We start from the raw sequence: 24,173 nt of genomic DNA on the forward strand, positions 1-24,173 counted from the left end.
GAAATTGTTTATGCTGTGAAGATACGAGATGTGCAGCACCTGAAACTACGGATACTGGAAGCCTGTACTAGCATTTCTCCTGCGGTGTTGCTATCAGTGTGTGAAGAGTGGGAGAAGAGGGTTGCATTGACAATCCAACACAATGGGCAGCACATTGAACACATTTTATAAGTGGTCAGAAACTTGTAAATAACTCATGAAAGAATAAAGTTACGTTAAAACCAAGCACACCATTGTTTTTCTTGTGAAATTCCCAATAAGTTTGATGTGTCACATGACAATCTTCCTAAAACAAAAGTTGGATTCAAAATGGCCGACTTCAAAATGGCCGCCATGGTCACCACCCATCTTGAAAAGTTTCCCCCCTCACATATACTAATGTGCCACAAACAGGAAGTTAATATCACCAACCATTCCCATTTTATTAAGGTGTATCCATATAAATGGCCCACCCTGTGCATCTTATTAGCTATTCTTCGGTTAATTTACATTGTTATACAGCCATTTTTAGGGTGTATTCATAAGAAATATAAGTACGTATTATTAGCCGTTCTGCGGTGAACGTACATTGTTATACAGCAATTTTTGGAGTGTATTTATAGGAAATCTGAGTGTGTCTTATTAGCTGTTCTGTGGTGAACGTACATTGTTATACAGCCATTTTTAGAGTGTATTCATATGAAATAACTACATATTATTAGTCGTTCTGCGGTGCATCTACATTGTCATACAGTCATTTTTGGGGTGTATTTATAGGAAATATAAGTACGTCTTATTAGCCGTTCTGCGGTGAACAGCCATTTTTGGGGTGTATTTATTTACTTTTAATTTAATTTAATTATTTTAATTACAGTATATCAGACAGACATCCGACAGGCTCTTCAAAGGGAATGGGCAGTGGGCAAAATGTTTCTGGCGCATCCAGAAGTAGCAGCAGAGGAAGGGTGGGTGGCAGCAGAAGTCACAGCGACAAGCCTGAGCTCCCAGTGTCTTGACCAGCAACCCATGAATGGTTGACTAGGTCTTCGACTTCATCGCATCAGACACCCCCAGCCAAGAGTCGGTGGGTTCCTCTTACACAACACTTAGTTGGCATGGCCCGGGAGCAAGCCATGTGCCCTCACCTGTCCTCAACCTGCCTCTGTCCTTTTCTGTTCCCTCAGCCAGAGAAGTATTATATGCTGTGGGCTCAGCTCCGCTATACAGTGAGAACGAGCTACTAGAGGACAGTCAGCAACTACTGCACAGCCAAGATCTGGAGAAGAGATCTATCGCTTCCTCCAGTAGGTGGGCAAGTAGTGATGATGAGAGTTGCATGGGAGCTGGTGTTGATAGTGCTCAGGCTCCTGGCCCTGAGACCATTTAGTGGCACATCAGTGACATGCAGACAGTAGTGGATGAAGATATAGCCGATTGCACTTGGGATTCAGGTAAAGAAGGGGCTTCATCATCATCAGAGGAAGAGGGGAAGCTTGCGTGTGAGGCAGCGGCTAAGCCAGCAGGGTGGTAGCATGGCCATGAGTCAGCAGGGTAGCAGAAATGCAAGGTCAGGAGCCAAACATGCCCGGGGTAGACTGCCCGCTTCGCAGGAGCCTACCTGCCCAGAAAGTAGCGGTGCAGGGGTTCACGGAGGCAGCGGTAGCAGGCAGTCATCACTGAGTGTTGGGGGAAAATGCCATACTTGGCGGTGTGGCAGTTTTTTATTAAGCCGTCGGAGGAGGTGAACATGGCCATTTGCCGAATCTGTGGGCAGAAGGTGAAGTGTGGCCAGGGTGCCAATGTTGGCTCCACGACCCTGCATCAACAAATGCAGCATCACCATAGAGTGGCCTGGGAGAACAGTGGCTCCGATGTAATGGTCCAGCCTGCAGCAGAAACCACTGCATCACCCAGTGGCCTGCACCCCATTTCCTGCTGTAAAGGCCCCACCACCTCAGCCGAAGGGAGCTGTCTTTCCTTCCAATCAACTACTGGTCCTGATCCAATTGCTCCTCCTCATCCCATCAGTCATTTTATCAGCAATCAATCAGTGACATGATTTATAAAAGACAGCAGTACGCGTGCACTCATCAAACAGCGCAGAAGCTGAATGTGCTCCTGGCCAAGTTGCTGGTACTGCAGCCCCTTCCTTTCCAAGTGGTGGACTCTGCATCTTAAAGAGAACTGATGGCTTGTGCCGAGCCAAGGTGGAGAGTCCCAATCCGTCATTTATTTGCGAAAAAGGCAGTACCAGCCCTGCACACTTTTGTTGAACAGAAAGTGGGCCAGTCCTTGAGCCTGTCTGTGTCCGCTAAAGTTCATGGCAGTGCTGACATGTGGAGCTGTAACTACGGTCAAGGACAATATATGTAATTTACGGCCCACTGGGTAAATGTGGCTCCTGCCCAGCCACACCAGCAACTTAGCCATGTGACGTCACTGCCGCCTCCTCATTCTCAAGCTGTGGGTTCTATGCCAATGTCCACCTCTGCCTCCTCAGCCTCCACTGCAGGGACAATTCACAGTGCTCCTCCAGCATACCACATGTGCATGGCACAGCGGTGTCACGCTGCCCAGCACCTAGTTTGCCCGGGTGAACGGAGTCACACAGTAGAGGAAATGTTCCACGTCCTCCATCAAGAAATCAAATCCTGGCTTTCTCCTCAACAACTCAAAATCAGAACCATGGTCACCGACAACGGTAACAAAATGGTTTTGGCACTGTGTCAAGGAGGGCTGAGCCATGCGCCCTGCAAGGTGCACGTGTTTAATCTGATTGTAAAGCAGTTCTGAGGTCTTCCACCATCTGCAAGACATCCTGAAAATGGCCACAAAACTGTGTATGCACTTCAGCCACTCTTACATTGCAAAGCACACCCTCCTTAAGCTGCAAAGGCAGAATGGCGTTCCCCAACATCGGCTGATATGCGACATTTCCACCCATTGGAATTCCACCCTCCATATGTTGGACCGACAATATGAAGAGAGAAAGGCCATAACCGATTTCTTGATGATACAGACGGCCAGAGGTACTCCCCTGTGTAACTTTGATGTTAGCCAGTGGCAGCTTATGCGTGACACCTGCCATTTGCTCGGGCCCTTTGAGGAGACCACTTTATTTGTCAGTCGCCAGGAGTACGTGACAAATAACTTCATGTCCTGGAAAAGATGCTGCTAAACATGGCTGGCCAGGGGACAGGAGATATATCTCACGGCCACATGAGCCCTGTGGGGGCTGAACTGGAGGAGGAGGAAGACATTCAAGCACAAGCAATGTGAAGGGAAGTGGGTGGAGGCAGTGAGTTCCTCTGAGTCACTTGCGCAAATGGCCCGATGCATGCTCAGTTGCTTGAGTAGTGACAGCCGAATTGTCACCATTCGGCAGAGGGATGACTACTGGCTCTCCACCATGTTAGACCCTTGCTACTGGACCAAAACGGGGGCCTTTTTCTACCCACTGAGAGGGAGGACAAACTGAACAACTATTGAGACATCCTATGTAGTCAGTTTGCCGCTGCCTATGTTTTCCATCACCCATCATCACAAAGATTGAACCGGGGGGGCCCTATGCACTCACATTCTACTGCCATGGCTGGTGGGGAGTGGGAGGAGCAGGAGCCGTACCAGCTCTATCAGCAGCAAGTTAAGTCTAGAGTCTCTGATGAGCAGTTTTCTTCACCTGCCTAGTGAAGAAACTACTCACCAGCAGCAGCTAGACATGGAGCAGAAACTGAAGCAGCAGGTGGTAGCATACTTAGACTGCACCCTGCCACCTCACATCGAAGATCTTTTGGACTACTGGGCAACCAAACTTGATTTGTGGCCGCAACTGGCCGAGTTTGCCATGGACAAGCTTTCCTGCCCGACCAGTAGTTTGGCATCAGAGCGGGAGTTTAGTGCTGCAGGAGACATAGTTACCCCAAGAAGAACTTGCCTTTCTACCCAAAATGTGGAGAAACTGACCTTTGTGAAGATTAATCAGGCGTGGATTAGCCAGGATTTCCATACACTAGTGCCTGATGCATCAGACTAGATCATCCATGGTGCTATTTTGTCAAAAGAGACCTGTTTTTTTCTGGCTACCTGCTTCAGCTACTATTCTCTGCTCCCAGGTGATCCTACTGCCACACAACATTTTGTGCTGGTACTGGCTTGGCTTTTGCCCCCGACCTCCCCACTCTTTTACTGGGCGCCTCTGTGGTCACCTCATGCTGCTGCCAACTCACCACTCTGTGCTCTCCTCATGCTGCTGCCAACTGACCACTCTGTGCTCTCCTCATGCTGCTGCCAACTCACCACTCTGTGGTCTCCTCATGCTGCTGCCACTCTATGACGGGGCCACCATTTACCCTTTTTAGCCTTGTTGACATCAATTATTTTACCATTCTTCTGATCTGTCAGAAGGATGGAAAAATGAGACACACAATGGATCCTGTCTTTGGAGCAACCATAAGGCCTGTATCACATGGTCCATATTTTGCATCAGGATATGCTCAGAATTTGGTAGCCAAAATCAGGAGTAGGTACAAAACACAGAGGACATGCAAATATTCCATTTACGTGTCATCTCTGTTTTGTATCCACTCCTTTTTTTTTTGCCTTAGCAATACTGATGGATTACTGACCAAATGCTGACCAAGTGAAGGTGGATGCTCAACAGACAGGATCTGTTTTTTGGTGATTGTTCTTCTGACAGATCAGAAGGGTAAAATAATCAGTGATGTCAACACAAACTTACTGTTGACACCCTCTCCTCTCTTTCGGGGGGGGGGGGGAAGGGGGGGGCTCAACTTGTACCAGCGTTTAACAGAATAGGTTCTGTAGAAATCTATGTGGAATCAGCTGACAGAGTAAAAGGAGTGCACTCTTTCACACTATAGTAGGATCTTGGGCCGCTGCACGGTTCTTCATACCTGATGCTAACATTGATCTGTAAGGCTGAGTTCACACTTGAATTTAGTCAGTTTTGGCCCGTAACTGACCAAATAGGTCAAGTGTGAAGTGATTCTAAGAGTGACGCCTGTCATCTGCGTGTCATATTGACAATACTGTTTCACTACCACAGCGGACTCCCTATGCATGTTTCTGCAGAACACAATGTTCTACATCACTATACAGGCTCTCTGTAGCCAAAAAATAGCAGTTTTTAACATGATTCATCACAATTAAGTTTGGATTGAATCAAATCTTTTTGGAAAATTCGACAAACTGACCGAATCAAATTTTTTAGAAATTTGCTCATTTCTAATAATAACATTTATATATATTACATTTCCACTTCAGAGCTTGCTGAGTGTTCCTGAAAATGGTATGTGTACTTCCCTGCAGGTTAGCTGTGTAAGAGGGCCATTATGCCTGAGTGGATTTCACATTGAAATTGGTTTAGACAATAGTTCCAGCTTTTCAATTTTAAATGTACTTAAAAGTACAAATTTGGATATTGTCATTGCAAATTACATTTCTGCTCTTCATATATCTGTTTGCGAACAAGCTGGTTGCTATGATCATTTTTTGCATATGATGCATTTAGCTGTAGATATGTTCAAGTCAAAAAAAGGTAAAATTACTTAATAGCATGATAAGTGTTACATATGGCAATAAACCTAACTGTTTGCTTTCCTAGTTTACAGTCAGAAACGTTAGGCCAAAGTTTTAACTCTGTTGCCTTTTAATATTGCATTTATACTTCTAAGGATCACTATTCACCCCCAAAAAATAAGCAATAAATGTTCTAAATAGATCACTGTAAGCTCCACACTATGTCACCTTGCCACTCTGTGGCCTCCTCCTGCTGCCGCCACCTCCACACTCTGTTATTGTGCCTTTCTGTGGCCTCCTGATGCTGCCGCCACCTCAACACTCTGTCATTGTGCTACTCTGTGGCCTCCTGATCCTGCCGCCATCTCCACACTGTGTCATTGTGCCACTCTGTGGCCTCCTGGTGCTGCCGCCACCTCCACACTCTGTCATTGTGCCACTCTGTGAAATCCTCCTGATGCTGCCACCACCTTCAGACTCTGTCATTTGGCCACTCTGTGGTCTCCTTATGCTGCTGCTACCTCACCACTCTGTCATTGGGCCACTTTTTGGACTTCTCACGTTGTTCACGCCGTCCCCACTTAATAATTGGGCCATTATTTTTCCTTTCGGCCTGGCTGATATCATCACTTATTTGATCCTTCTTCTGATCTGTCAGAAGGAAGGAAAAATGAGACACATAACAGATCCTGTCTGTGTAGCAGCTGTAAGGCCTGTATGGTCCCATCAGAATTGTGTGGTGATTTGGTAGCACATCTCTGTTTTGGATCCACTCCTGTTTTTTTGACATAAGCAATACTGATGGATTACTGACTAAATGCTGACCGAGTGAAGGTGGATGCTCAACAGACAGGATCAGTTTTTTGGGGGGTTATTGTTCTGACGTATCAGAGGAAGGGCAAAATAATCAGTGACATCAACACAAACTTCCTGCTGACACCCTCTCCACTCTGTAGGGGGCTCTACTTGTATAAGCGTTTAATAGAACAGGTTCTGTAGACATCTATGTGGAATCAGCTGACGACGGTGTAAAAGGAGTGTGCTTCTTCTTGGTGCTAACATCGACCTGAAAGGCTGAGTTCATACTTGAGTTATTTGGTCAGTTTTGGCCCCGTTACTGCCCAAATAAGTGACTTTGCAGTTATTTAAAGAGTGATGCCTGTCATCTGCATGTCATACTGACTCACAGTATTATTTCACTACCACAGCAGACATGTTACTGCAAGGCACAGTGTTCTACACCCCTATAAAGGCTCTCTGCAGCTAGGAAATAACATTTATAACTATAGTGTATTTTTTATTTTTTTTTCAAAGCTTTATTGAAAACTTAATTCAGCAGTACAAGTAGATCCATTTCAATGGGCAAAAGTAGAGATATACAGCCGTATACATTGCCAGTGTACCGCAAAGCAATCAATATAATAACTGAGTTAACACAATTTACAACATTAACATAGTAGATATCATTTCCAGACATATTGCATATTTGAGCAGTATAAGTGCCGATATATAAGAGATATAGTAGGTCCCATATCCATTAGTGGATCTCGTTGAAATGCCTATAGACACTCCAGGGCTTCCAAAGGGCAGTGAATTTATCGCGAGAACGGTTTTCCCAAGCTGACAGTTCTTCAAATCTATATATGGAATCAACTTTATTAATCCAGTAGTCAGTAGGTGGGAGGTCTGAAGAGAGCCAAAATCTAGGGATTAAGAGGCGTGCAGAAGATAATAGTTTTTTAAACAGTGGAGTGACACCGGTGTTCGCATGGGGAGGAGGAAGGCCCAAGAGGGCAAGTTGAGGAGATAGTGCAATCTTAGTTTTGCAGACTGTATTACAGTGCTTAAAGATCTCGGACCACCAGCTGTATATAGGTGAGCAAGACCACCATATATGTAGAAATTTGCCAACCTCCTCTCCACACCTCCAGCATGCGTCAGAACCAGAACTGTTGTATCTATATGTGATGTCGGGCGTTTTGTACCATCTGGTGAGTATTTTGTACCCATTTTCCTGTATCCTGACACAACGGGATGAGTAATGGGGTTCTCTAAAGAGTTTAGATTGGTCCTCTTCAGAAAGAGTAATATCTAGGTCTTTCTCCCAGGCACCAATGAATGCCAGCTTAGGAGGGCAGATAGGGAGACTCAACCTTCTATATAGCTGAGAAATTAATTTCTTGGGGGGTTGTTTTGCGTTTATGAGGCTTTCAAACCAGGTGAGGGGTCTTAGCAGTGCATGGTAGGGAACATATTTTGTTATGTTGGTTTGTAAAAATGAGTACAGGGAGGGAAATAGCTTAGTTTCAGGGAAAAGGGAGGCAAATTGATCTTTATGGATCATGTTATCAAGGTTTCAGAGTTGCGAATGTAAGTAGGAAGGCTTTGTTTCAGCTCTATTGGGGCCAAATCTATTAAGTCTTTTATTTGTATAAGTGGGGAGGGCAGTGGGACTCCGTTATCAGATTTTTGGAATGTATTCCATGCTTCTATAGTGGCCATTATGTTAGGACTAGTATTTTTGAATGTGTTGTGGTTTTGCTGAGAGTGGATCAATAAAGTTCTAAAAGGGATTTTAGCTATGGCCGCTTCCATGCCAGGCCAGGATTTGTATGTGGGGTTCCTGAACCAATCAACAGATCTGGCTAATAGGGAAGCTAGATTATATAAAGAAGGATTCGGGAGATTAATACCTCCGAAGTTTTTGGGTTTCTGAAGTATAGAAAGGCGTATGCGGGCTTTCTTGTGAATCCATATGAAGAATCGAATTTCTTTGTCAAAGGCTTGAAAGAAGGTTTTGGGGATGGGGAGGGGGAGGACTTGTTGTAAATAATTTAGCTTAGGGAGAACTAGTGAGGTAAATATATTTTTACGGCCAAACCAGGATAATGTATGAGAGTGAAGGTTCCTTAGTTGTTCTTGCATATTTTGTAACAGTGGGGCATAATTTAGTTGGAACAATTTAGAAATATCAGTACTAATTTTAACTCCCAAGTAAGTTATATAAGGGGTATCCCAATTAAACGGGGATTGGGCTGCTAGATCACTTTTGGTACGGGACTTTAGACCTATGCTCAGAACATGTGATTTTTTCATATTTATTTTGAGGTTAGAAAGGGGACTGATTTTTTCTAAGGTTTCGTATATTAGTGGGAGGGATGTTTTGGGGTTGGAGGTAAGGAGAAGGAGGTCGTCGGCAAATGCTGCGACTTTGTGTTCATGGTTGCCGAGTTTAATACCTTTAATTTTGTCGTTTTGACGGAAGGATTGTAAGAGTGGTTCCATGGTTAAAACAAATACTAGGGGAGATAGTGGGCAACCCTGGCGAGTGCCATTTCTAATGGGAAAAGGAGGGGAGGTGGTTTCATTCACCAGCACCGATGCCGAGGCATTGGAATACATGGAAAAGATCGCCTCTATAAAAGGTGTTGGCATTCCAAATTTAGACAAGGTAAGGCGCAGGAAGTCCCAACTAATCCTGTCGAACGCCTTTTCGGCATCGGTGCTGAGAAGAACTAAGGGGTGAGAGAGTTTGGTAGCATAATGAATGGCATTAATAATTCTGACCGAATTATCTTTACCTTCTCTTCCAATCACAAAGCCAGTTTGATCTCCGTGTATTAGTGAGGGGAGAATAGGAGAGAGACGGTTTGCCAACATCTTAGCCATAAGCTTCAGGTCACGGTTTAGTAGAGAAATGGGCCGGTAGTTAGCACAATGCGCTGGATCCTTGCCTTCTTTAGGAATAATGGTTATTAGTGCTCTGGTCATGTCAATAGTGAGGGGGGTACCTTTGAGTGACTGGTTATAGATATTTAGAAGATAAGGGGAAATAGTTTTTCTAAAGGTGTTATAATAATGGGCTGTAAGACCGTCGGGGCCTGGGGCTTTATTTTTTGGTAGTTGTTTGATGGCTTTTTCCAGTTCAAACATAGAATAAGGAGATCCCAATGTTTCCATGTTGGAAGTGTTGAGTTTAGGGAGGGAAACAGTATCCAGGAAGTTGTTGATAGCTTCTATGGTAGATGGGGCATTAGATGGTGGGGCATGTTGGGGTAAATTGTAAAGGGCTTGATAGAAAGCTTGAAATTGGGAAGCTATTTCTTTAGATGAAGTGACTATTTCACCTTTGTTATCATGGATCTTACAGATATAGTTAAAACTCCTTCTTTTCTTTATTCTGTTCATGATGAACTTAGATGCTTTATCGCCATGGGCGAAAAATTTAAATTGGGAATTTAAGAAATATTTGGCCGACACAGCATTTAAATTGTTTTTAAGTTCAGATCGAAGGGAGTTAAGTCTAGGAAGATATTGGTCAGAAAGGGATTTTTTGTGGATCGTTTCCAACTTCCGGATTTCAGATAAAAGGTTATCAATGCGAGCTTTCCTCATTTTGTTGATATGAGCACCAAGGCTAATAAATTGGCCTCTTATGTAGGCCTTGTGTGTATCCCATAGAACATGTGGGGAGGTATCTGGGAGGGCATTTAGGGAGAAGAAGTCGTTAAGGATTTTTCGGATTTTTTCTTTGTTTTCTTTTGAGGAGATCATTTGCTCATTGAGTCTCCAGGTGATTCTTTTACCAGCTGGTTGAGGGCCTGCTATAGTGACAAATATTGGAGAGTGATCGGATAAATGTATAGAGTCTATGTGGGTCTTTGAGCATAACTGTAGGTGTGCTTTTGAAATAAATAAGTAGTCTAGCCTTTGGTATGAGCCATGTACACTTGAAAAGAAAGTATAATCCTTTTCTGTGGGATTAAATGTTCTCCATGTGTCAATAAGGTTAAGATTATGAAGTTTATTATTTATGAAGTTAAGTTTTTTCGGTGAAAGGGCAGACTTCCTTTTTGAAGAGTCTAGTATGGGATTGAGGGTAACATTGAAGTCTCCTCCTATGATAACTGTGCCTTCTTGGAAAGATTCTATAATTGGGTACATAGCATCAAACCATGAAGCCTGGTCAACATTAGGAGCATATATGTTTATTAGTGTGTAGACCTGGTTAGCTATGGTACCTTTTAGCATAATGTATCTACCTTCCGCATCCTGAATATGTGCAGTGTATTGGAAGGCTGTGTTCTTGTTAAAACCGATGCTGACCCCTCTGGAGGCGGAGGAATCCGAGCCGCAGTGGAACCACTCAGGAAAGCTGGAACGGGAAAGATCAGGGTAATGGTTAAACTTAAAATGAGTTTCTTGTAATAATAGTATGGAGGTGTTTCTTCTTTTCAAAAGAGAGAAAATTTGACATCTTTTAGAGGGGGCCTTAAAGCCTTTTACGTTAAATGATGCTACAGTGATATCAGCCATATCTTTTTGTTTTGTGAGATGAACCACTGCGTCTCAGGTCTCCCCACACGAGAGGTCAACATATAGTTCAAGATGTCTGTTGGAGTATACCCTGAAAATAAGAACATACTTATATGAAGTCTTAATTGAGAAAAGACTTGGTCGCAATATGCAAGATATCTACGGAACAAGTACAATTGAAAAGAACTTAAACATGGAAACAAAAATAAACTTGAATAAAAGAATATCTGCGCACTTGCGCAAAAAATTATTTGGTTGATCAGAGGGGGAATTATCAACCTGTGAAAGATATCACCCTTTTTGGGCTATATATCCATAATTTTGTTGGACAGTAATAGGAATTAGAATGGAGGTGGAAGTAGAAGGGTTAGGTAAGAGAGAGGGAAATCAGGATAAGAGGTTGGAGGTAGAGAAAGCGGTTAAAGGGTTAAAGTTTGAAGAGTGTGAATGATAATACATGGTGAAAATTATACAAGTGACATATCATCTCACTCTCCCAGTGGAAGCCTTCTTGGTGTTGACTGTGGGACTTCTCTTCTGGATCTATTAGGTCTTGGGGTATGTTGTTTTTCCCATGGAATCGGGGTAGGCAGTTCTGGTAGTGAGGATAGGTCTTGAACAAGATCCCAGTTCTAGATGTTCATAGGTTCAATGTTGAGGTGGTCGTACACTGAGTTGAGATCTGTGAAGGTGGAAATATTCATCCTGCAGCCTTCGTGGAAGAAAGACAGGCCAAAAGGAAAGGTCCATCTGTACGGTATGTTGTGTGCTCTAAGCCAATCTGTTAGGGGTTTTAGAGATCTTCTCTTTTTGAGTGTAGATTGGGAAAGATCTTGGTAGATGGTGATGCTACTTCCATCCCAGGATATCTCTTCCATAGGACGGGCTTTAATTAGTATGGCTTCTTTAACTTGGAAGCTTAAAAATCTGCAGATTATGTCCCTTGGTGGGTCTGTTGCGGCTGGTTTGGGTCTTAGTGCCCTATGAACTCTCTCAATCAAGACTTCATGGGCTGAGTCAGGGCCCAAAATAGAGAGGCAGATTTGAGTGATGGTATGGGGAATATCCCTTGCGGCGATTGTCTCCGGCACACCCCGGAATCGCAGGTTGTTACGTCTGCCGCGGTTTTCCTGATCTTCAATAGCACAATATAGGCTGTTTAAATTTCTTTGTACGAAGATCAGGTTATTTGTTACTCCTATTTGGTGACTCACCAGGGCCGCTTGTGCTTCCTCTAGGGCCTCGACTCTTCTGCCTACTTGCCGGACGTCCTGTTTTATCTCAGAAAGATCTGTGCTCAGGGGTTCCAGCGCTGCTGTCAGGGAGGAGGTAAGTACATCTTTTAGGTATGTTCTTGATATGGGTAACTTATCTGACTCTGCCTCCGTGAGCTGAGCTGCTGCCGACGGTTCTTTCTGCGAGCGGCCTGAGGCGCGAGGTGAAGTCGGCGCCATCTTGTCTTCACGTGCCACATAGATAGCCGCCGCTTTTTTGATAAATTTGTCCATGTCCCCTTTGCAGACAGGGGTTTTATGTTGATCAACGGTGTCGCTAGGTTTGGGACCTCCGATCTTGACCATTTTTGGATCTCCAAGCGATGTTAACAAGCTTATTAGGGTGATTTATGTACGGAGCTATTCACTCATGCAGCCATCTCCTGACGGCGCTAGCTCCGCCCCCCATAACTATAGTGTATTTGACACAATGGTCCTCATTTGTAATAGTGTCCTAGAGATATTCCACTGCTGGCCCCCATGCAATTACTCTTCTCTCCTACAGTGACAAGGAATCCAAGTCATAATACATTATGTATTGAACATTATATAGAGAGCACTTCATATAATCACATCTATGTATTGTGCTATAAAGTAATACCAAATTGCTCCCAACATGGCTATATTACATTTTTATGGTGTACTAAATGCTGTCCTTCAACAAACCTTAATTTATAAGGCATCCACAAAGGGAAATGTGTGGCACAATGCATGGAGCTCAAATCAACTTGAACATAAGACATATTTTATAAGGACAGCAAAGTATCATTTGTAAAACCAATATGATAACATTGCTTTGCAAAATATTCATCCTCTTGGTATTTTTTTTGCTTTGTGCCATTACACCCTGCACAGGGATTAGTGTTGAGCAGCAGGGGCAATATTTGAATTCATAATATTTTGTGAATATTTTGTAGAATATTCGTCATATATTTGTTAATTCGAGATTATATTCTTGAGAAGAAGAAAGGTGGGTTATTGGTGGCTCACCTGGTCTATACAATGGGTAGGTGCTCTGGTTCTGAACTGACTCACCCGGTCAGAAAAGGCGGTTTATAACAGTAATGTATATAGTGAAGGACCGGCACTCTACATCTATCAGTAACGCTAAGTAAGCAGTATACACAGATGGTATTAAAAAAATGTATTTATTTTTTATAAAAATACGTTTAGGAGCATAAAAAGTATATAGAAGTTCTAAGGATGTAGAAGTTCTAGAGGATGAGATTCGAAATTATATATAAGAATCTTCTGAGGGATAAAGTTCAAAAATTAATAGAATAAAAAATATATAAGATCATAGGCAGCGGTGGAGGTGCACAGTAGAAATTGCGCAGGCGGCAGTGTGACAATGCGGTGATTGTCAGGTGGTGACAATACAGTGGTTATCTGGTGGTAGTTTTCACCTACTGTAGGTACAATATATGGCTCTGTCCATTTGTGTACAGTTCATCAAAATGAAAAAATGTGGGAGTAAATATGTATAGGCAGACCGGAAAAAGATAAGTAAAAAGGTATGTAAAAAGGTATATATAAACGAAAAAAACATATATGAATATATGAATAAAAATGAAAAAGTTTGTAGCAGTCAGGTGCTGGGCTTAGTGTGGCGTCCCACACATTGGAAAGAGCTGCACCCTGACTGTGTACCTTCTTTGTGAGGTTTTGGATGTCCCGGCTGTTGGAGCGATCTCAATGCGCTCTGTTGTGTCTGTTTCCCGGTCTTCTCGGCGTGCCGCGTGGGTATGACGTCACTTCTTTGGCGTCTCGCTTGTCCTAGTCGGACTTGGTTGAAGACTTTCGCTGGGGGTCTTTGTCGGATGTTGGGAAGCGCTTCCAGGGTAGAATTCTTTTGGCAGTTAATAGAGGGAGGTCACCAGACGCGTTTCGAAGGACTTAGCTGCCTTCTTCATCAGTGGTAGCCCTCTGACTGCCGTGTATTACCTTTTATGCTGCTGGTGGATCTTGCAAAGACCTGGACTGGATCTCGTTTTGTATGGTCCAGACTTTTTTGTATGCTGGTACAATCGAAGATCTGGGTAAGTACTAGTCGGATATCTTCTTTTGTTTACTCTTTATATACACATTCTTTATATACATATATAAATATATCTCTCAGCCCACCTCGCTGCGGTTTAATGTCCTTACTGGTTTAATCTTAGTTCTGTGGGTGTTTTCAATATTTATGTTTGTTGCGGTGCCGTTGTGTTTTCTGCTGGATGATCATTTCTATATGTGTGGGCCTGTTTGGGGACCCTGGTTTGGGTGCTGTAGTTTTTCTTTTGATGCTCTGTGTTAAAACACAGAGCATCAAAAGAAAAACTACAGCACACAAACCAGGGTCCCCAAACAGGCCCACACATATAGAAATGATCATCCAGCAGAAAACACAACGGCACCGCAACAAACATAAATATTGAAAACACCCACAGAACTAAGATTAAACCAGTAAGGACATTAAACCGCAGCGAGGTGGGCTGAGATATATATATATATATGTATATAAAGAATGTGTATATAAAGAGTAAACAAAAGAAGATATCCGACTAGTACTTACCCAGATCTTCGATTGTACCAGCATACAAAAAAGTCTGGACCATACAAAACGAGATCCAGTCCAGGTCTTTGCAAGATCCACCAGCAGCATAAAAGGTAATACACGGCAGTCAGAGGGCTACCACTGATGAAGAAGGCAGCTAAGTCCTTCGAAACGCGTCTGGTGACCTCCCTCTATTAACTGCCAAAAGAATTCTACCCTGGAAGCGCTTCCCAACATCCGACAAAGACCCCCAGCGAAAGTCTTCAACCAAGTCCGACTAGGACAAGCGAGACGCCAAAGAAGTGACGTCATACCCACGCGGCACGCCGAGAAGACCGGGAAACAGACACAACAGAGCGCATTGAGATCGCTCCAACAGCCGGGACATCCAAAACCTCACAAAGAAGGTACACAGTCAGGGTGCAGCTCTTTCCAATGTGTGGGACGCCACACTAAGCCCAGCACCTGACTGCTACAAACTTTTTCATTTTTATTCATATATTCATATATGTTTTTTTCGTTTATATATACCTTTTTACATACCTTTTTACTTATCTTTTTCCGGTCTGCCTATACATATTTACTCCCACATTTTTTCATTTTGATGAACTGTACACAAATGGACAGAGCCATATATTGTACCTACAGTAGGTGAAAACTACCACCAGATAACCACTGTATTGTCACCACCTGACAATCACCGCATTGTCACACTGCCGCCTGCGCAATTTCTACTGTGCACCTCCACCGCTGCCTATGATCTTATATATTTTTTATTCTATTAATTTTTGAACTTTATCCCTCAGAAGATTCTTATATATAATTTCGAATCTCATCCTCTAGAACTTCTACATCCTTAGAACTTCTATATACTTTTTATGCTCCTAAACGTATTTTTATAAAAAATAAATACATTTTTTAATACCATCTGTGTATACTGCTTACTTAGCGTTACTGATAGATGTAGAGTGCCGGTCCTTCACTATATACATTACTGAGATTATATTCTTGATTGCGAAAATTGGCAATGTACTATTTGCGTAATGCGCGCAAAATACCAGCGTGGGGTAGGCAACTTTTCTATTGGTTGCTAGGGATGTTGCTAAGCTAGGAAAAAGCCTTCTCATTGGCCTACAAGCTAGAAGAAGGGAGGGATGATCACCTGATATGTATTGTGTTAAAAAACAAACAAAAAAACAAATATTCCTCATTACAAATATATAGCACTATATTCTAAATATTTGCGTATTCTTGAAGTGCCGATATTCGCAAAAATAATTAGCTTTTCGAATATTCGCGTTCAACACTAATAGGGATGAGCAAACCCATGGAAGTTTGGGTTCGCCGGGTTTGGTCAAACTACAAGTCAAAGTTTGGGTTCGGGACTCAAACTTGACCCGAACTTAACTCCGACCCCAAACCCCATTGAAGTCAATAGGGACCCGAACATCACTTTATTATTTTCTGTTATAACATGGTTATATCGGAAAATAATACCATTTTTAAGATAGAATGCAAAACAATATGGCCATTTATGGGTTTAAAAAAGCAAACAACTCACCTTATCCACTTGATAGCACTGTAGCAACTTCTTCTACCTTCACTAAACAGGACCTGCGATATGTGTGATGACGTCACCACATGGGAGAGCGGGGTGATGTCATTTCTAGAGATGAGCGAGTTTCGATCCAAATTTATTTGTGGCGAATTGTGTTAAACAGCTATTTCCTGGCTGCCGAGAGCCTTTATAGGGGTGTAGAACAGTGTGCCTTGCAGTAACATGCATAGGGAGTCTGCTGTGGTAGTGAAACAATACTGTGCTGTTAGTCAGCATGACACACAGATGACAGGCATCGCTCTCAGAATCACTTCACACTTCACTCATTTGGTCAATTACGGGGCCAAAACTGACCAAATAACTCAAGTGTGAACTCAGCCTTACAGGTCAATGTTAGCGCCATGTATAAAAATTCATGCATAGGCACAAGATCCTACTATAGCATAAAAGTGCACACTTTTTACAACATCGTCAGCTGATTCCACATACCGTAGATGTCTACAGAACCTGTTCTATTAAACGCTTATACAAGAAGAGCCCCCATGAAAGATTGGAGAGGGTGTCAGCAGTAAATTTGTGTTAAAGTCGCTGATTATTTTGCCCTTCCTCTGATCTGTCGACAATATCCCCCCAAAAAACTGATCCTGTCTGTTGAGTGGATCCAAAACAGAGATGACAAATGAATGTAATATTTGCATGTCTTCTGTGTTTTGTACCTACTGCTGATTTTGAATACCAAATTATGAGCATATCCTGATGCAAAATAGGGACCATGTGATACAGGCCTTATGGTTGCTCCAAAGACAGGATCCATTGTGTTTCTCATTCTGGGTTTAGTACCCACTCCTGCTTCTGGCTACCAAATCATAAGCCAATTCTGATGGGACCATACAGGCCTTACAGCTGCTACACAGACAGGATCCATTATGAGTCAAATAAATGATGATGTAATCAAGGCAAAAAGGCAAAGTAAGAAAGAAGTGAGGTAGCAGCAGCATGAGGAGACCACAGAGTGGCCCAGTCACAGAGTGGGGAGGTGGCAGCAGCATGAAGAGACCACGGAGTGAGCCCATTGACATAGTGGTGAGGCGGCAGCTGCATGAGGAGACCACAGAGTGGTGATGTCGCAGCATCATAAAGAGACCCCAGAGTGGCCCAGTGACATAGTGGGGAAGTGGCAGCAGCATGAGGAGACCACAGAGTGGTGGTTTGGCAGCAGCATGAGGAGACCACAGAGTGGCCCAGTGACATAGTGGGGAGGTGGCAGCAGCATGAGGAGACTACAGATTGGGCCAGTGACATAGTGTTGAGGTAGCAGCAGCATGAGGAGACCTCAGAGTGGTGATGTGGCAGCAGCATGAAGAGACCACAGAGTGGTAAGGTGGCAGCAGCATGAGGAGACCACAGAGCGTCCCAGTGACATAGTGTTTAGGTGGAAGCAGCATGAGGAGAACACAGAGTGGTGATGTGACAGGAGCATGAGGAGACCGCAGAGTGGCCCAGATACATAGTGGGGAGGTGGCAGCAGCATGAGGAGACCACAGAGTGGTGATGTGGCAGCAGCATGAGGACACCACAGAGTAGTAAGGTGGCAGCAGCATAAGGAGACTACAGAGTGGCCCAGTGACATAGTAGTGAGGTAGCAGCAGCATAATTTGACCACAGAGTGGCTCAGTGACATAGTGGTGAGGTGGAAGCAGCATGAGGAGACCACAAAGTGGCCCAGTGACATAGTGGTGAGGAGGCAGCAGCATGAGGAGACTACAGAGTTGCCCAGTGACATAGTGGGGAGGTGAAAAGGGCAATACCAGTACCAGCTGAAGATGGTAGGCGGCTGTAGGAGAACCTGGCAGCAGGTGTGGCATCAGGTGGGTGGCAGCATCAGAATAGTAGCTGAAGCAGGTAGCCAGAAGAAGCAAACATATCTCTTTTGTCAAGTGTAGATTTGGCACCATGGATGATCTAGTCTGATGCATCAGGCACTGGTGTTTGAAAATCCTGGTTGATCCATGCCTAATTCATCTTCACATAGGTCAGTTTCTCCCTATTTTCGGTGGATAGGCAAGTTCTCCTTGGGGTAACTATGGCCCCCACTGCACTAAAGACCTGCTCTGATGCAACACTGGCAAGAAAGCTTGTCAAAGGGAAACTCGGCCAGTTGCGGCTACAAATCGAGTTTGGTTGCCCAGGAAGTCCAGGGAATCTTTGATGTGGAGTGGCAGGGTGCACTCCAAGTATGCCACAACCTGCTCTATGTCTAGCTGCTGCTGGTGAGTAGTTTCTTCAGTAGGCGGGTGAATAAAACTGCTCATCAGCGACTCTAGACTTAAGTTGCTGCTGATGGAGCTAGTACTGCTCCTGCCCCCCCCAGCAGGCATGGAAATGGAACAAGAGCAAAGAGAGCCCCCCCAGTCAGACCTGCGTGAGGATGGGCGATGGTACACAAAGGCAGTGGCCAACTGACTACATAGGATATCTCGATAGTAGTTCAGTTTTTCCTCCCTCTCAGTGGGTGTAAAAAAGGCCCCCATTTTGGACAGGTAGCGAGGGTCTAACATGGTGGATAGCTAGTAGTCATCCATCTGCTGAATAGTGACAATTCGGCTGTCACTATGCAAGCAAGTGAGCATGCATTGGGCTGTTTGTGCAAGTGACTCGGAGGGACTCCCTGCCTTCACCTCCCAGTGGCGTCGCCAGGGGGGGGCCATGGCCCCTCCTACATCAAGCTGTGCCCCCCCCCCATGTGCCCCCCCAACTAAAATGTCCCCCATTTATTTTGGCACTAGTGTTGGTCTGTGCTGCCTGCTGCGCTGCTGTGCACTGTGTAGGCACTCCTACCGGACATCTTCTTAAGTTCACACATCTCAGTCTGATGATCTGACTGAGTCTCGGTGCCCGGGTGCCGTACTGCCGTTGCGGTCTCTCACTCTCTTCTAGTCTCACTCTCCACCCACCTCCGCAGTGCTATGCATAAATCAGCGTGCCGCTAGTCGAGACTAGCTCAGCTGATCTGAATTCATTCAACTACTGGCAGCAGTGGGGGCAGTGGTCCTGCTCCTCCTCCTAGGCGGCGCAGGCAGCCTGGCCTGGGCCAGGCACGTGACATCACCGTGAGCAGCCCGCCCACTGCCTGTAGTCTAACTTGCTTAAAGGGCTTCTACCACCAGATTTGGTCCTAATTAGCTGACTGACACTAGCGATGTGCTAGTGTCAGCAGTCCATAACAGTGTGGCGCGGGAATTGGTACGAGATACTGAGAAGTTTCACGTCAATCAACAGGAGCGGGGCGGGCTGGAGGGACGCTATGGGCGGTTGAAATGGTTAGTGGACGGAGCCTCTAGGTGCTGAATAGACGCCCACATAGCACCTAGAGGCTCATTAGCATATCTATAAAAGTACATTTTTAAGGTGAACGGCAGCAGACACATGATAAGTAAGAACACTGTTATGGACTGCTGACACTAGCACATCGCTAGTGTCAGTCAGCTAAATAGGACCAAATCTGGTGGTAGAAGCCCTTTAAGCCAGCCAGGGCCAGATGAGACTAGAGACTGACTGAGACAGACGAGACAGTGTGTGGCGTGGCCCTACCGATACCGAACAGACAGACTGGACTGAGACTGACCTAGTGGTGACGGTGTGTAGCAAGCAGGACACTCAGGTTAACTTAATAATATAAGGTACTACAACTAAGGGCTTTTTCACACCTGCGTTCTTGTCTTCCGGCATAGAGTTCCGTCGTCAGGGCTCTATGCCGGAAGAATCCTGATCAGGATTATCCTAATGCATTCTGAATGGAGTGAAATCCGTTCAGGATGCATCAGGATGTCTTCAGTTCCGGAACGGAACGTTTTTTGGTCGGAGAAAATACTGCAGCATGCTGCGCTTTTTGCTCCGGCCAAAAATCCGGAACACTTGCCGCAATGCCGGATCCGGAATTAATGCCCATTGAAAGGCATTGATCCGGATCCGGCCTTAAGCTAAACGTCGTTTCGGCGCATTGCCGGAGCCGACATTTAGCTTTTTCTGAATGGTTACCATGGCTGCCGGGACGCTAAAGTCCTGGCAGCCATGGTAAAGTGTAGCGGGGAGCGGGGGAGCAGCATACTTACCGTCCGTGCGGCTCCCCGGGCGCTCCAGAGTGACGTCAGGGTGCCCCAAGTGCATGGATCATGTGATCGCATTGGACACGTCATCCATGCGCATGGGGCGCTCTGACGTCACTCTGGAGCGCCCCGGGAGCCGCACGGACTGTAAGTATACCGCTCCCCCGCTCCCCGCTCCTACTATGGCAACCAGAACTTTAATAGCGTCCTGGGTGCCATAGTAACACTGAAAGCATTTTGAAGACGGTTCCGCTTTCAAATGCTTTCAGTACACTTGCGTTTTTCCGGATCCAGAGTGTAATTCCGGCAAGTGGAGTACATGCCGGATCCGGACAACGCAAGTGTGAAAGAGCCCTTACAAGTAGTGACTGAGTGGACTGACTAAGTCTCTTTCTATTCTAAGGGTACTTTCACACTTGCGGCAGTGTGACCCGGCGGGCAGTTCCGTCGTCAGAACTGGCCGCCGGATCCGCCGATCTGCCTCTGACTAAAAGCATTTGTGAGGCGGATCCATCTCACAAATGCATTGCAAGGACGGATCTGTCTCTCCGCTTGTCATGCGGACAGACGGATCCGTCTTGTACATTTTTTCAAATTATTACCGGTCTGCGCATGCGCAGGCTGGAAGGACGGATCCGGCATTCCGGTATTCTGAATGCCGGATCCGGCACTAATACATTCCTATGGGAAAAAATTCAGGCATTCAGGCAAGTCTTCAGTTTTTTGTCGCTGGAGATAAAACTGTAGCATGCTGCGGTTTTCTCTTTTGCCTGATCAGTCAAAACGACTGAACTGAAGACATCCTGATGCAAACTGAATGGATTACTCTCCATTCAGAATGCATGGGGATAAAACTGATCAGTTCTTTTCCGGTATAGAGCCCCTGTGACGGAACTCTATGCCGGAAAAGAAAAACGCAAGTGTGAAAGTACCCTAACTAGAGAGATTAGATCTGACTCTGACTGAGTCTGAGAGGAGAGCTGGCTGGCGGCTGCCCCTGAACCTTCCTGATTTAAAAGTTAAAGGGGTTCTGCACTTTCATTTAACTGATGATCTATACTCTGGATAGATCATCAGCTTCTGATCGGTGGGGGTCCCGGGTCAGACACCCGGGACCCCCGCCGATCAGCTGCTTGAGAAGGCAGTGGCGCTCCAGTAGCGCCGCAGCCTTCTCACTAATTACCGCCGGCCCAGTGATGTCACGAGTTACAACTAGTATCAACTAGCGTGGGCGCGACTAAGCTCCATTCAAGTGAACAGAGCTTAGCCGCGCTCAGTCTAGTTGATACTAGTCGTGACGTCAGTCAGTGGGCCGGCTGTAAACAGTGAGAAGGCTGCGGTGCTGCTGGAGCGCCGCTGCCTTCTCAAACAGCTGATCGGCGGGGGTCCTTGGTGTCGGACCCCCGCCGATCAGAAGCTGATGATCTATCCAGAGGATAGATCATCAGTTAAATGAAAGTGCAGAACCCCTTTAAAGTTAATGTCAGTGCAGTCTGGATGATTACAGTGTTTACTACTTTGCCGTTTAGAGAAATCATGTTCAAATGTGAGCGGTGGGGAGGGTGATCTGTGGTCTGTGGATGTCATGAGTCATTACACTGTTATAGGGGGGAGGGATCTGTGGATGATACTCTTATAGTGTTATAGGGAGGCGGATCGGGGGTCTGTGGATGTCATGACACTGTTACGGGGGGGGGGGGTAATCTGTAGATGACAATGGTATAGGGACGGGGATCTGTAGATGACACGGTTATGGGGGGGGGGATCTGTGCCACTCTGTGGATGACACTGTTAGGCTCCATTCAGACATCAGAAATCATGTTGTTAATTTGGTTTACTACGAGTTGCAATAAAAACAAAAGCTAAAATTTGTATCTTGTGTTTCTTTGTTTTCTTTAAAAATTGCAGTAGGAGGTTATTGTTTTATTCATTATTTTATAGGAATGCATTAAATATCTTTTTTTAATACTGAGTACAAGTACTTCAGGTACTCGCCGATAGCGATACTATCGGGTCATGCCATGTGACAAAGGGGACTTGACACAGCCGGTAGATGCTGGAATTGGAGTAATTCCAGCATGCCCAGGCAGCTAGGACATGTTGAAATCTGAGTGATTGGGGTTTTTCTTCCCTGTTGCGGTTTTAGGTATTGGGTAAAGTATCGCAGCATTTCTAAGCATACTTGTGTAAATGTATCGTTGTTATAGCTGCCCCCCTACTTTTGCCCTGGCCCCCAGTGTGCCCCCCCAAAATTTGAAAGCTAGTTACGCCACTGTCACCTCTACTGAATACTACCACGGTGTGTCTGGGTCATCTGTCTCCTCTTCCTCATCGCCATGTATCTCCTCTGGCTGCTCCTGCTATTTCTCTCCTGTCACCTGTGTAGAAAATCCACCGATTTCTCTATGCATTGATTTTGCTCAAATGTCCTCCTCCTCCTAATCTAGTTCAGCCACCACAGGGCTCATGTGGCTGTGAGATGTAGTCGCCACGTCTCCTGTCCCCTGGCCAGCCAGATTTAGCAGCATCTGTTCCAGGACATGAAGCAGTGGAATGACGTTGTTCATCCCGTAGTCGTGACTGACAAATATAGTGGCCTCCTCAAAGGGCCCGAGCAAACGGAAGGTGTCACTCATGAGCTGCCACTGTCTAACATCGAAGTTACACAGGGGAGAACTTCTGGCCACCTATATCATCAAGAAATCGTTTATGGCCTTTCTATGTTCATATAATCGGTCCAACATATGGACGGTGGAATTCCAATGGCTGGAAACATCGCATATCAGCCTATGTTGGGGGACACCATTCTGCCACTGCAGCTTAAGGAGGGTGTGCTTTGTGGTGTACGAGTGGCTGAAGTGCATGCAAAGTTTCCTGGCCATTTTCAGGATGTCTTGCAGATGGGGTGAAGACTTCAGGAACCGCTTTACAACCAGATTGAACATGTGTGCCATGCAGGGTGTATGGATCAGCCCTCCTTGATGCAGCACAGACACCATGTTCTTCCCGTTGTTGGTCACCATGATTCCGATTTTGAGTTTTCGAGGAGAAAGCTAGTGATGAGCGGCATAAGAAATATTCGAATTCACGATATTTAGTGAATTTTTGGCCGAATATTTACCATAAATTTGCAAATTCGAGAATTCGTGATCTCCAATCATTGTTTACTTGATTGCGAAAATCTTCAATGTAATATATTCGCGATAAATTTGTGATAAATTTGCGATTAGAATATTCAACACTATTCGTGAATACAAATATATAGCACTATATTCAAAATATTTGCAAATTCTCGAAGTGGCAATATTCGCGATTAAAATTTGCAATTCAAATATTCACGCTCAACACTAGAGAAAGCCAGGATTCGATTTCTTGATGAAGGACACAGAGCAGTTCCTCCTCTGTGTGTCTCCATTCACCCAGGCAAACTGGGTGCAGCACGGCGTGACACTGCCGTGCCCTGCACATGTGGTATGCTGGAGGAGCACTGTGAATTGTCCTTCCAGTGGAGGCTGAGGACATTGTGTAAGATGAGGAGGCAGAGGCGGACATTGTCGCAGTACGAACTGCGTGAGAATGTGGAGTCGGAAGCAGTGTTACCTGGCCAAGTTGCTGGTGTAGCTGGGCAGGAGCCACATTTACCCAGTGGGCCATAAAAGACATATTTTGTGCTTGACCTTAGTTATAGCTCCACATGTTGGTGCTGCCGTGAACTTTGGCAGACCCTGACAGGATCAAGGACTGGCCCACCTTCTGTTCTACATATGTGTGCAGGGCTGGTGCTGCCTTTTTGGCAAAGAAATGACGGCTTGGGACTCTCCACCTCGGCTCGGCAAAAGCCATCAGTTCTCTGAATAGTGCAG

Source organism: Bufo bufo, chromosome 8 (assembly GCF_905171765.1).
Source record: "Bufo bufo chromosome 8, aBufBuf1.1, whole genome shotgun sequence".
NCBI lineage: Eukaryota > Metazoa > Chordata > Amphibia > Anura > Bufonidae > Bufo > Bufo bufo.